The sequence below is a fragment of the Pelodiscus sinensis genome, chromosome 18, assembly GCF_052426305.1.
Source record: "Pelodiscus sinensis isolate ZL-2025 chromosome 18, ASM5242630v1, whole genome shotgun sequence".
Classification (NCBI taxonomy): domain Eukaryota; kingdom Metazoa; phylum Chordata; order Testudines; family Trionychidae; genus Pelodiscus; species Pelodiscus sinensis.
This window is the reverse complement of record NC_143069.1, coordinates 14,160,653-14,173,715: the sequence shown is the minus strand read 5'-3', so window position 1 is coordinate 14,173,715 and position 13,063 is coordinate 14,160,653. Positions and strand designations below refer to the sequence as shown.

Sequence of the window (13,063 nt, the reverse complement as noted above, 5' to 3'; positions counted from 1 at the left end):
AAGCGCTCCGCTAGTTCGATTCAAATTCGAACTAGCGGAGCGCTAGTGTAGCGGCTATGAATGTTAGTTCGAACTAACGTCCGTTAGTTCGAACTAACATTGTAGTGTAGACATACCCTTCCATCCTTAGCCAAAGAGGAACAAGCCAGTTAGCCCAGGGAAATAAAAGAAAGGGAGAGCGGTGACGGAAAACCCTGTGTCTGTCATTTTTTCAAATGATCTATCTTGCCTAAAAGCCTGTCAGGGATTGGGCTCTGTTGCAGGAGGTGCTGGCGAAACACTCCGTGGATTTGGGTGCTACAATTCCTGAGTGTCGTCCGCCTTCCTGCCCCCTCCCCCCACCGAAGCGCTTTGGAAGGCTCACAAAGGACAGAGACCTGCCTTTTGAAAATCCGACTCCCCACCGGTGTCTCAAGACAGGCGGCTCTCTCTCGCCAAAAACGGAGGCAGCAGCGTGGGATGACAGGCAGCCAGGTCGCAAGGGGAGGTGCTTTTTAGACCAGTTCCCTCCTGGCACTCCGTACTGCTGCCTCTGTATCAGAGGCAGCAGCACAAGCTGGCAGCAGCCCTTGCCTGGGGGCTGGGTCTGAGCTTCTGGACCTGGTGCAAACTGGAACTGAGCGAGGCTGCCTGCCTGCCTGGCTCCTAACACACTGTAAATGCAGAGCCGCAGAGGGGGTAGGTCCCGCACCCAGCGCGAGCCAGGACTGAGACAGCTGGCCCCTGGGGACTATCGAAAAGTCAAGTAACCGATAAGAAATCATGAGGTTAATTGACTACTCAGTGAATATCTAACGTCCCTAATCCCTTTTCATAGTTCCCCTCTGGACTCTCTCTCCTAAAGCATGGCCCTGAGATCTGGACACAGTGCTCCAGCTGAGGCCTCCTCCGTGCCAAATAGCTAGGAGAGTGACCTCCCATGTCTGCCGTACGTCTCCTACCACGCCCCAGGGCTATGCCCTCTTACTGAAGGGCTTTGTGTCTGAGATCGCTTCTCTCCTAGGCTACGTCTACACAACGAGTTTTTTTGGCAACAAATATGCTAACGAGGGACTCTATGACACGCAATGTCATTTGCATATTTTCTGTCGATCCGTTTTTGTGCTCGGGGTTTGTGCGCAAAACCAAGCCGTGTGGATGTTTACTTTTTGTGCAAAAAACCCCCTTTTCCCACAAGATCCCTATTTCTGCAAAAAGGCCGACCGATCTTGTGCAAAAAGGGGCTTTTGCCTAAAAAGAAAACATCCACATGGCTTGTTTTTGTGTGTTCTTGCGAAAAAACTTGTTGCGCGTCTACACTCTACGTGTGTTCTTGCAGAAGTAAATTTGCAGTAAAGCATCAGAGAACAGGGCTCCTTGCACAGGAGTTATTCCTCTCCCTACGATGACTAAGCCCCCTTTGTGCAAGAGCTGTTGTGCAAGAAGGCAGCGTGGACGGGCACCAGGGGCTTCTTGAGCAAGACACTTTTATGGCTAAAATGACCATCAGAGCTTTCTTGCACAAGAGAGCGTTCACACTGCCATGGACGCTCTTGTGCAAAAGCCTATGGCAGGGTGGAGGCACTCTTGCACGAGACCTTTTGCGCAAGAACTCCGGCGTGAAACAGCTCTCGTGCAAGAAGCCTGCAGTGTAGGGCAGGGAGCAGCCTATGAGGGAGGGGGAGGGACCCCTAGTAATGGCTCAAACTTCCCAGGGGGGTGGCCAGAGGCAGGACATTTGCCTGGCAGGGTGAGGGGGGGGCGGTGACCTCACAGGGGCTTTGGGCAGCCCTCAGCATATAAGGCAAAGGGCAGGTGGGGAGGTGATGACCTCACAGAGGGACCCACATCTCAGGCTGATAAAAGCGGGGGGCGGGCCCAGGGGACTTTGGAGACCCCCGGTTGCTTTAGCTCTGGTGCGTCTCCTCCTCACGGTTCCTTCGCGTTCTGTGAGTTCCACATCCCGACACCTTTGTGACGAAGGTAAGAGCCCCCAGGGGTTGGATCCCGCCCGGGGCCGGCTGGGTTCCAGGCAGGCCCAGCCCTCGGTCAAGGGCCAGAAGGTGATTCCTCACCTGGGCTGCGTCCTTAGCGCCACTGGGGCTTTCTCCTGGTTGGTTTCCCTTTTCCTCCATCCCCCCACATTTCTGCTCTGTTCTTGCCTCCTCTGTGACCTTCCCTTGCTGCCTCCCCCAGCTTGGGACCCAACAGACTAGCTGAAGGACCGGGGGTGGTTTGCAGGAGCCGTGGGGTGGGGGATGCAGCCCCCATTGTGGGGACTGGGGAGGTGGGGCTGGAACAAGTCAATGCCGGTGTCTTTGGGGAGAACGCTCCACCCCCCACACCTTAGATTCTCCCCTGATTGGCCAAGAAGGGGCTGTTGATGGGCAGGAGACTCGTGGAATGAGGAGTAACGGTAGTTTGAACTAGGAAGCCTAGTTCGAACTACCTAGTTCGTGCCCCGTGTAGCCGCGCTGCACGGGGTTCGAACGAGCGGGGTTTTAAAAATGGCGGCTCCCCGCTTATGCAAATGAAGCCCAGGAAATTCAAATCCCGGGCTTCATTTGCAAGTGCGGTATGCCTACATTACCCTCCTAGTTCGAACTAGCGGGGTAGTGTAGACATACCCTCAGGTCCTTGCAGTGCCTGTGCAAGACCGAACCGATAAGCAAGGGGCCATTTGGGGGCTGGGGGCAGTCGCTCTGGGGAGCTGGAACCCCTGGATTTCGCTCTGCAGGCTGCGCCCCAAGCTCCCCTTTGCTCCCCTCATTTGCAGCATGGCCAAACGTTTTCGGCTGTGGTTCAAGAAAGCCCTGAAGATGGCCCCAGGGCCGGTGGGGAGCAGCTTCTCCGTCCCCGCGGGCGGGGAAGCTGGATCCCACCAGCTCGGGGCGACTCGCCCACCGGCCAGGCCCCCCCGGACCTGGCTCCAGAGGCGGCTGGGCAGGCGGGACCCAGCCCAGCGGGGGAGCCGGGTAGGGTGGCTCCGGGGCCTCCTCTGTGGAGAGAAACACCTGCCCCGGGAGCCCAGCCCCCATTACCACCAGGGGGCATCGCCCTGCCCGGCCCCCGGGGACCTGCCAGTCTCCGGGAGCCCCCAGCCCGTCGCTCCCCGCACCAGCCCCTGCAGCTGTGGGTCCAGGTCCGTCAGCAGCAGCGCCTGGGCCTCCAGCTGCAGCCGGGCCACCTCCTGCAGCCGCTCAGACCCAGGTGAGGGGCCGTGAACACGCTGGGCCCAGGGGCTCACCCAGTACCCGGGGGGGGGGGCAGCCCCAGTGTCTGCCCCGCACCCTGGGCAATGGATGGGGGCGGGGGCTGCTTGGCTCTCTTGTTCCTGGTGGGGGCTCTGCTGAGGGCGTTGGCAGATGTGAGGGTGGCAGGGGGATGGGTCCCTGCGAGGGGCGTGTGGGGCCCAACCTGCCCTGGGTCCCTGACATGGGGGCGCGTGACCCCTGCTGGCCGCTGGAGTCACCCTGGTCCCTTCCCTCCCGCACAGAGCCCCCCTGCGCCTCGGCGGAGCTCTGCCAGGAGCGGGTGGACTCCCGGGTGGAGGAAGGGGCCATCTATGACATCGAAGAGCAGCTCCACACCCGGGACACGGTAGGAACCTTCTCCACACGGGGGGGACCCGAGATTGTCCGGCCCCTTCCCAGCACGTCCCCCCCCCTCCGGGAGGGGCTTGTCCCTGGGGATCCCCCTGGGGCCCCTTCTCCTGCATGACCTGGACCCCCCAAGCTGGGGGCTCTTGTCATGCACCAGCTGGGCCCCCACAAGCCTGAGGCAGCAGTTGGGGGGGGAGTGTGGGTGCTTGGACAACCGGCAGCTCCCACCTCCACTCCTGGGAGACCTGAGCCCTGCAGCTGTCCGTGGGGGGCAGGCAGGCCCCAGGCTCAAAGACTCTCTCTGGGGCGCAGAGCCCAGCCGCCCTGCAGCGGTTCCTTCTGGCCGTCACCCCCGCCTGCCTCGCCGCCCTCCAAAGAGGCGAGGACACCCTGGCGCCGCGCTGCTGCAAGGACACCATGATGGCCAGGATCGTTGTAAGCGAGTCGCGGCGGCCGGGAGGAGGGGAGGGGATACGTGGGGTGGACAGGGGTCTGCCTGGGCCATGGCGGCGGGTGGGGGTGCTGGAAACGGGATGGGTGGAGCCAGGAGGGCTGGAGGTGGACATGGGGAGGGTGGGTGGGGATGCTGGAGGAGGGAGGGACACAGAAATGGGGCAGGTGTGGGGTGCCAGACAGGAAGGGGGATTCGGGACAGGGAGGGGTCTCCCCGGGCCATGGGGGGCTGGAAGGGAGCCGAGCGGGCTGCTGGGGATGCGCCTGGGGAGCAGGGATGAGGAGGTTCAGAGGCTGGTCACCAGGGCAGGGAGGGGCAGGAGACGGCCTGGGGACAAGGATTGAGCTGGTCCCGGTTTGGGAGGGGGGTGCTGGGAGGGGCCCTGTGTCGGGCAGGGGGGCTACAGGGCAGCGGGAGGCAGTGGGGTTGGATCCTGCTGGGTGGGGGCGCTGGCCGCGTGAGCGTCTCTTGGGGGCCCAGCCTCACACGCCCCTTTGTCTCCTTGGGTCTCACAGGAGATCATGGAGGACTCGCCCCCCCCGCTGGTCTTGGCCGACTGCCTCAACGCCGCCTGCAGCCTCAGGTACCGACCCCCCCCCCCGCCGACTCCCCCCAGAGCAGATCCCCTGGCCAGGGAGTGGGAAAGTCTCTGTCTCCTGCTGCTGAATTAACAGTCTCTGCCCCTCTCTCCTGCCAGCACCTTGCAGCCTCCCCTGCGGGCCCAGCTCCTGAGCCCCCTGCTGACGGCGGCCGTGGGACAGACTGTGTCTGGGGACTGGCAGCAGGAGCCCATCCACACGCAGGTACGTCCCTCCGGGCCCTGCTCCCGGGCTGGGCTGGAGCTCCAGAGGGGGGGGGGGGGGCAGAGGGAGGGAAGAAGCTGCAGGTTTGGATCCTTCCCTCCAGGGTTCCCGTTGCTCTCCCGGGGGGCCCGTCCCTTCCATGCCCAGCCTGGGCTCCTCCCTGCTCTGCGAGGCGGCTCAGACCCTGCTCAAGGCTGCACCCCGGAGCCAGCGGGTGGCCTGGATTCCCCAACCCCCCTCTGACCCAGGGCTCCCCCTTGTCTTGCAGCAGTTCATCCGGGCCCTTCCCTACGACCTCCAGGCCCTACTGGCGAGCCTCCTCGCCGAGTCCCCAGACACCGCCCGGCTGCAGCTCATAATGGAGGTGAGCCCCGTGCGGGGGACGGGGCCATTGTCCCTGCCTCCTCGGGGGGGGGCCGAGAGAGGAGAAGTGTCAGTGGCTGGGGGGGGCACAGTCCGAGAGGAGCCCCAGGCTCTGCCCAGAACCGGCACCTCCCTACGGGTCCTGACCTGCCTCTTTCCCCCCCAGCACCTGAGTCCGTGGCTGGAGTCCCGCCTGCCCCAGGAGCGAGCCAGGGCCCTTGGCAGCACCACGGCCCTGCTGGGAGTCGCCACCACCCTCCCGGGGTTTGACGTAAGTGACCTCGGAGCCGGGGGGTCTGGGGCTGCAGGGCGCGGGGCTGGGAGCGTCCCCGGGAGGCAGAGGCAGGGCTGGGAATGGGCCGGGAATGGGCCGCGTTCTCCTTTCCCCGGGGAGGGGCGACCCTGGGCCCTTCAGGGGGGCTCTTGAGGGACTGGGCCTGGGGACTGGGGAGTGGCCGTCAGTGGATCCCCTTGTTCCACCCCCGGAGTGACCCTTCAGTCGGGGCCATTGCTCAGGGTTGTCTCCTCGCAAAGCCGGCCCCGCCCCGCCCCGGGAGGTGTCTCTGTCCGTCCCCCGAGCTCAGACCCGCCTCGGCGGCCGTTTGCATGGGACGTGCAGCCCCAGGATGCTGAGGGACCCCCCCTCTTCTCTCCCCTCAGAACTCCGCCGACTGGCCGAGGATGGGTCACCACGTGGCCCAGCTGGGCCTTTTTATTTCGGACCCATCCGAAGACGTCAGCCGGCTGGCCCGGGAGGGGGTGCACAGCCTGTATCAACTCCTTCTGCACCACAGGGGTAAGGAACCCAGCCGGGACCTGGGCCCCAGGGACACCCTGAGGGTGCCGGCGGCGGGGGGAGGGGACCCAGCCCTTTTCCCCCAGACTGGCCCAAGGGGGGATGCGTCCCTCTGTCTTCCCCTTCTGCCCCCTGTGCCCCTCCATTTGCCCAGGGATGCCTGCAGGGACCCGTGGGAGGGGAAGGGCTCAGACCTGCCAGCAGAATGACCCTGTTGTGTCTCTTGCAGGCCTCAACATCCACCAGGCAGAGGACCTGTGGTGCAGACACTACTACAAAGAAAGATGGGTCCTGGCTCACAGCAACAGCGTGCGGGTGGGAGAGGTAAGGACGCGCTGCCAGGGCAGGGCAGGGCTCGGGGATGGGGCTGGCTGGGGCCCTCGTGGGGGTAGGAGGGTCTTGGGGGCAGGAGGAAGCTGTGACCTGGGGCAGGGGTTGGGGTGCCGGGTGAGGAGAGCGTCTGGGTGCAGGGTCTGGAAGGGAGTTTGGGGAAGGAGGAAGCTGTTTTAGCCCCAGGAGTTGGGGCCGGGCTCTGGGCCGTCAGCTGAAACCTCCTGTGCTCTTGATTCCAGGTCTTTGGGCAGCTCTTTACACCAGAGCAGGAGAACTGCTTTTTGGACAAGGCTCTGCTCGCTGCCCGCTCCCCCCTGCGGCGCCCCAGCCAGGCCGGGCTGGTCCTGGCCCACGCCCTGCATGGGCAGGCCCATCAGCTCCTGGAATACATGGTGAGCAGCCGGAGCAGATCAGGAGAGTGGGGCAGGGCCAGGGTCTCCTTCCCATCCCCTCAGGGAGTCCCCCGCCCCTTTCCTCAGGCTGCCCCCACCCCACGTCCCTGCTGGCAGAATCCCTCCTGCCCCTGCGAGCGTCCCTGGGGGTGGGGAGGCTCTGAACACAGAAACTGTCCTAGGAGGCGGGAGGGGGCCGAGGTGTCAGGAGCTCTGGGGGGGGGGGGGTCAGGAGCTCACCCTGCGGGCCTGACGGGGGGTGACCAGAGAGCAGGGGGAGGAGGGTGGAAATGCTGGGGGGGCCAGTTCCCCTGAGTCCCCAGGGATGAATGTGACGGATTCTGCTTCCCTTGCAGCAGGAAGACACCCAGTGAGAGCAGCAAGAGCTGAGGAGCCAGCAGCTGCGTCCCCCTCCCCCCAACCCTCCCAATTGTATTGAATTGTATTTACATTCTCATTAAACAATGTTTCAAAAAACATTTGGATCAGGCTTGGTCAATAATTTGTAATGGGGGGGCCATTTTGGCAACTGATCAAGGGCCACATTTCTACCGAGGGCTTTGAGGTCTGGGACGGGGTGGTTGGGTGTAGAAGGGAGCTTAGGGGTGGAGCCTGGGTGCAGGGGGGGGGGTATGATCTGGGGCGGTGGATAGGGGTGCAGGGTCCAGGAGGGGGTATGGGCGCAGGAGAGGACTCTGGCCTGGGGGAGGGGCTCTAGAGGGGTGCAGGGTCTGGGAGGGAGCTGTGACCTGGGTGAAGGGGGAGCAGAAGGTTTGGGGGAGGGGGTGCGGGTGCCAGAGAGGAGTCTGGCCTGGGGGAGGGGTGTCGGGGGGGTGCAGGGTCAGGGAGGGAGCTGTGACCTGGGTGAAGGGGGAGCAGAGGGTTTGGGGGAGGGGGTGCGGGTGCCAGAGAGGAGTCTGGCCTGGGGGAGGGGTGTCGGGGGGTGCAGGGTCAGGGAGGGAGCTGTGATCTGAGGGAATGGGGGACGCAGGTTCAGGTGGTCGCCTGGGACAGGCAGTCGGGGAGGGGACGTGGGCGCCAGGGGCAGGCTCTGGCTGCGGAGGTGCCTACCTAGGCAGCTGCGTATGGGGGAGCCCGACTGTCACCTGAGGGGATGGGGGAGCTCAATTTTAAACTGTGGGGAATGGAGGAAATACTGTGGAGTGGAGGGAGCGAGATGGGGGGGGGGGGCTGAATTGTTCCCGGAGGGGAGATCTCCCTGGCTTGGGGGGGGGGGGCGTTTCCAGCAAAGCCCTCACATAAGAGGGGGACAGACGGGGGGAGGGAGAGGACGGGGATGGGCAGGGCAGGTGGAAATGGGGAGGGGCAGGAGAAGGGAAGGGGGAGGAGATGGAGGAGACCAGGGGATAGGAGTGGGGGCGGGGATGAGGGGCAGGGCAGTGGTGGTGATGGCTGAGCGATGAGAACAGCTCGCAGGGAGCTTAAAGCCAGCAGATGCTTTTCGGCAGAGTTGCCATTTGCCCTGGCGGCTTTGCCAGAATAGCTGTGCCAGCGGGGGGGGGGGGGGGCTTTTGCCACACACCCAAGCCAAGACAGCTGTGGCGGCAAAGCCTTGTGATGTAACCTAAGCCCTTGGCAAGGTCGGGATCAACCTGCTCTGACAATTTCTCGGACCGGCGGGATGAGAAACAAGGATCGTGCAGGGAGATGGGGATGACTAGGAAGCGAATCCAGGTGTGGGGGGAATATCCTGGGTTGGAGGGTCAGTCGATACCCCCGCCTGCCACTGTCTGCCGGGGCTCTGCCCGCAAGATGGAACCAACAGCTGAGTTTGCTTTTCTGCCCCGTCGTGGGCACAAAAGGCCCAGAGCAGCCTCCTGCTATCTTGGAGGAAAGGGGCCAAAGTTCAGGAAGCAGGTGCCAGGCTGGGCTGGAATCCGCGAGCTCCGCTTTTGCTTTGCCCTTCCTGGAAGCTGGGCTGCAGGTGAGTGGCGGTTTCATCTCTGCTCTTGGGGTGTTTCTTGTGGGTTCCGAGTGTGGATCTGAGAGGGGCTGCGCAGGGGCAGTGTCATGAACGAGCTGTAAGCGTTACAGCCCCTTCTGCGCAGGCTGGCTCCAGCCTCCCGTCTGTCTCCAAGCCCTGGGGGAGAGGCGGGAGGCCAGCAGCATGGCCTAGTGGAGGGGGCAGGGGGTTGGGTGTAAGAACTCCCGGGTTCTAATCTAATGCCACCTAGTGACTAAGGCACAGAGTTGTGTGTTAGACCCTTGCTCCTCAATTCTGCGCTCACTCTCGCGCTAGTGACCTTGGAGAGGCCTTTCAGGTCTCCCTTTCCCTGTCCATCAAAGGCAGGCAAGTGCGATGTAATGCCCTGGAGCAAGTGCTTTGGGACGTGTCGCACAAGTGTGCCTGGCTCACAAGCGTGTCAGCACAGGTGTGTAAAAGTGTGACGAAGGCTTTGAGATCGATGCCGAAGGCTTGTGAGGCTGTGGCTGGCCAAGTGACAGGGAAATGAAAGGTCAGAGTTTGGTCAGTTAGATTTTATGGTAATACACTGAGACGAAGCACTTTGGGCGTATATACGATAATGTCTTTCCAAGTGCGTTAGTTCAAGCCGTGTCCTAGGAGCCAAGAGGTGAGACAAACATGCTTGGTCCTGTCTCGGTGCAGGGGTGGACTAGATCAGTGCTTCTCGACCAGTGGTACGAGTCCCCTTAAAGGTACTCAAGAGATGTCTGGGGGACACGTCAACACAACTGAAATTTGGAGAAAACTGAATTTTAGTTTTCAGTTTGACAGCGCTTTATTCTTTTTGTACCTTTTACACCCAAAAATGCCATCGCCCGCCCGGCTACGATGCAGTTGTTTAAACAAATGTGTTGCAACGGTAGAAAAAAATTGTGTGTGTCTGAAAACTGTAGGTACTGGGGGTACTTACACATTTTTTTTTAAAGGGGGTACATTATAAAAAAAGTTTGCGAAACACTGGACCTATCATGGTCCCTTCCACTCAGACTTTTCTATGATTCTGTGACAGGGCTGGGCGATAATTTTCAGAAGGGGGCCACTTAATGGATTTTGGTATGGGGTCATAGGCCGGCTCCACCCACAGAAGGGGCGGAGCCTGAGGCAGAAGGGGCGGTGTTGTGGACTAGCCCACCCTCAGAGTTCTCCGTGGCTGAGGCTTTCAATTAAAAGCACAGAAAAGAGCTCACAGCTTTGCCACTACTGGCAGCTGTCCAGCGTGGCTACAGCTTTTTAAAGGGCTCGTGGCTCCTGCCCCTGCTGTAACCATGAACCGTGAATCATTTAAAATTGGATCCTGCTGCCTGAGTCCCCACTTAGAATTCGGCGGCATGGGCAGCAGGATCTAAACAGAAAGCGGCCAGATCACAGTGTTTGGTAGGTTGCATCTTACCCAGCCCTGTTCTCTGAGCTGGTTTCGAAACCTCCGTGTCCTCCTTATGGTCTGACAGCTGCAGATTTACTGCCTGTCTCTCCTCTCGTGGCCCAGCCAAGCCGCAGCTAATGGACTAACTCAGGTTAGCATCACCTGCCCTGTCTGTCTTGGTGACTCTTCACAGCTGAACGGCCTATAAGGCATCGTGCTGGTCTTCTGATCTCTTGGTGACTCCTCTGCCTTCTGTTTATTTCTTTCTCCCTAGCTGGCCGATCAAGTCAAGCCCTGTCAGTGCGTGAAGGCCCCAGGAATTACGAGTGCGATGGTCTCCCATGCCCAAGGTAATCTGCTGGCTAGTAATGGATGGACTGCTTGGTTATCAGGTTAGGCTGCACAAGCCAGGTCTATGGGACCCTATGGCCAGCTGGCACCTGGTTCACAGCTGTACTAATCTGAAAATGGCTGGAAGACACCACCATCATTAGGCTCCAGAGTCAACAGCACTTGCTCCTCTTGGAGCTACTTGTCCGTGGCAGGCAGCACAGCTTAGCAGCTCATTGGGACGTCTCCTTTCTGTTGTGAGATCTGGGCACTTTAGAATGGCTGTAGCTATTGAAAGCAAAGGCGCACAGCTATAGGCATGGGGGTTTCCAGCTTTATTCACCTAGGTGGCTGATTCCAGGAAGCAAGGGTGTGTGTGTGTGTGGGGGGGGGGGGGGGGGAAGTCCTGTACAGAGGGTTCCCTGGCCCCTCTGCTTCCATGGCTGTGCAACTGCCACCAGGTGGATTAGAACCTGGGACTTTTGGAGCTTAGGGCAGGAGCTGCTACAGCTTGAGTTATAAGTCAGTTGCCTCTCAGCATAGGCTGAAGAGCTCCCTTGTAATAATTGCTTGCTGGAAGTGGTCTCAGTGCCACTCCATAGGATAGTGACCCACATCAGGTGGGTGGGTTACAGCTGCAGGCCTGCTCCCAGCATGCGGATCTGCTCTTTGGGCGGCGTCTATAACTCTGTGGCTGCAGCCCTGCTCCCAGCATGCGGATCTGCTTTCTGGGTGGCGTCTACAACTCTGTGGCTGCAGCCCTGCTCCCAGGACTGGATCTGCTCTCTGCCCATTGGCGTGCGCAGCACATTTCATTAGGGTGTGCACCCAAAGAATGTTTTTAAATGTACTCTTTGACCCCCATTAGCCACGCCTCTGGAGGTAACACTTTCAGGGCAATATGGACACATGACCAGAAATAAAAGGTGTCATGTGACCTCCCCCCCCCAAGGACTTTTCCCACCATCCACTTACCAATAGGGATTAGTTTGGCCCTCACCAAACCCCCCTCATGCAACGATCCTGCAATTGCATTAACCCAATGTGTGTGACATTAACTCGGGGGGTGGGGAGGCTGGGGGAAGTGTTCCCTCTAAGAGTTTCCTCCCATGAGCACAATACATTTTGTGTTGTGCACCAGTACTGAGTGTGGCTTGTTTGGATGTGCCATGGTGGCACCCAAGTTATTCATAAATATCTTATGAACCACTTACCTTTCCCCTCTGCTGCCCTGTCTCCTTCCCTTCCTCCATCAGCTCCCCTGGTGCCTACTGCCCCCCCAACCCCTCACCCACCTCTGCTGTCCTGACTCCTGCCCTTCTCACTGCCCTCGGCCTTCCCGAGAGCTGCCCCCTCCAGCAGCCTTTCTCTCTCCCCCTGTGCCCACTCCTCCAGTAGCCCCACTCTGACCATGTGAGCTACCCCTCCTCATCCCCTCTTCTAACACCTCCCTCTACACACCTGTCCTGCCTCTCTCCTCTGCTGCTGGTCCCTCCCCTGCAGGTGTCTGCCCTTCTGCTTCACCCCCGGACTCCCTGGCACCTGCACCTTCCCTTACCCTTGCACCCTCTTGGTGCCTCCCCCTTCCCTCACTGCCCCTACCCACTTTGCCCACTCCCTCACCACCCTCTGCCCCCGTTCCCCTCATGCCCCTGTGCCTTTACACGTGCCTTGCTCCATCTCCGCCTTCCTCATGCCCACCCCTTCTTTCAAGCCTTCTCCCAGCACCTCCCCTTCTCCCCTCTAGCCCCCAAAGCCCTTCCCCTCTCCTCTCCTAGCATCATCCTGTCCGTCCCCCCCCCCCCCACTGACACCTCCCCTCCTGTCCTTTTCCTCATTGTCTCCACTTGGCCCCCTGGCATTTGTCTGTCTCCTACACCCTGTCCCTTAGTGCCTTCCCCTTTCATCTCCTGACCTGCCACAAACCCCCACCCCGCAGACTCAGGTTCCCAAAGTTCTGGCAGCCCCCATCACTTGGTGCCTGCGCTGGGTCTGACTCGTAGGGTTGCGAGGTAGACCCTCCCCCCAAAAAACGGACACACTTGATCCTGGGCAGGGGGGAGGGAGGAAGAGGGACTGGCTGGGGGGGGGGGCAGGAACTGGCTGGAAGGAAGAGGGGATGGGAAGCAGCTCTGGGGGGGAAGGGCCAGATCCTGACCCTGGCCCCCCCTTCTCCCTCCCCGAGGCCAGTCATGCTGCCCCTGACCCCCCCTTCCTCCCTGAGGCCAGTCGCACTGCCCCCGATCCTGACCCCGGCCTCCCCTTCTCCCTCCCCGAGGCCAGTCATGCTGCCTCTGACCCCCTTCCTCCCTGAGGCCAGTCGCACTGCCCCCGATCCTGACCCCGGCCTCCCCTTCTCCCTCCCCGAGGCCAGCCCTGCTCCCCAGCTCAGTGCGGGCCCCTGCTCTCTCCTTAGCTCAGTCCCACTCTGCCGACCCTGGCTCCCTCCTGGCTCCCTGCTCTGCCAGTCAGGCTGAACTGGGACTTTAGCCTCTCCCTGTTGTTCCTGGGGACTGTCAGTCTCAGGATCTTGATCTCTCATTTCCCCTTCCTTTCACTGAGTTTCAGTAAGGAGCTAGCGGCAATAATGCCTCTACTTTTTCCCCCACTCCTGTGCGGAATACATTTTGTTATGTGCACCAAGGCATGCACGGATGTGCA

General features: G+C 60.9%; 1 long non-coding RNA gene across 1 annotated transcript; it reads left to right on the top strand.

Moving 5' to 3' along the window:
• The first annotated feature begins 2,810 nt into the window (after positions 1-2,810).
• LOC149523249 (uncharacterized) lies at positions 2,811-7,196 on the top strand. Its single transcript, XR_016347256.1, has 3 exons — positions 2,811-3,189; positions 6,570-6,722; positions 7,079-7,196. It is a non-coding gene; the product is annotated as an uncharacterized LOC149523249 (long non-coding RNA).
• Positions 7,197-13,063: the final 5,867 nt, after the last annotated feature.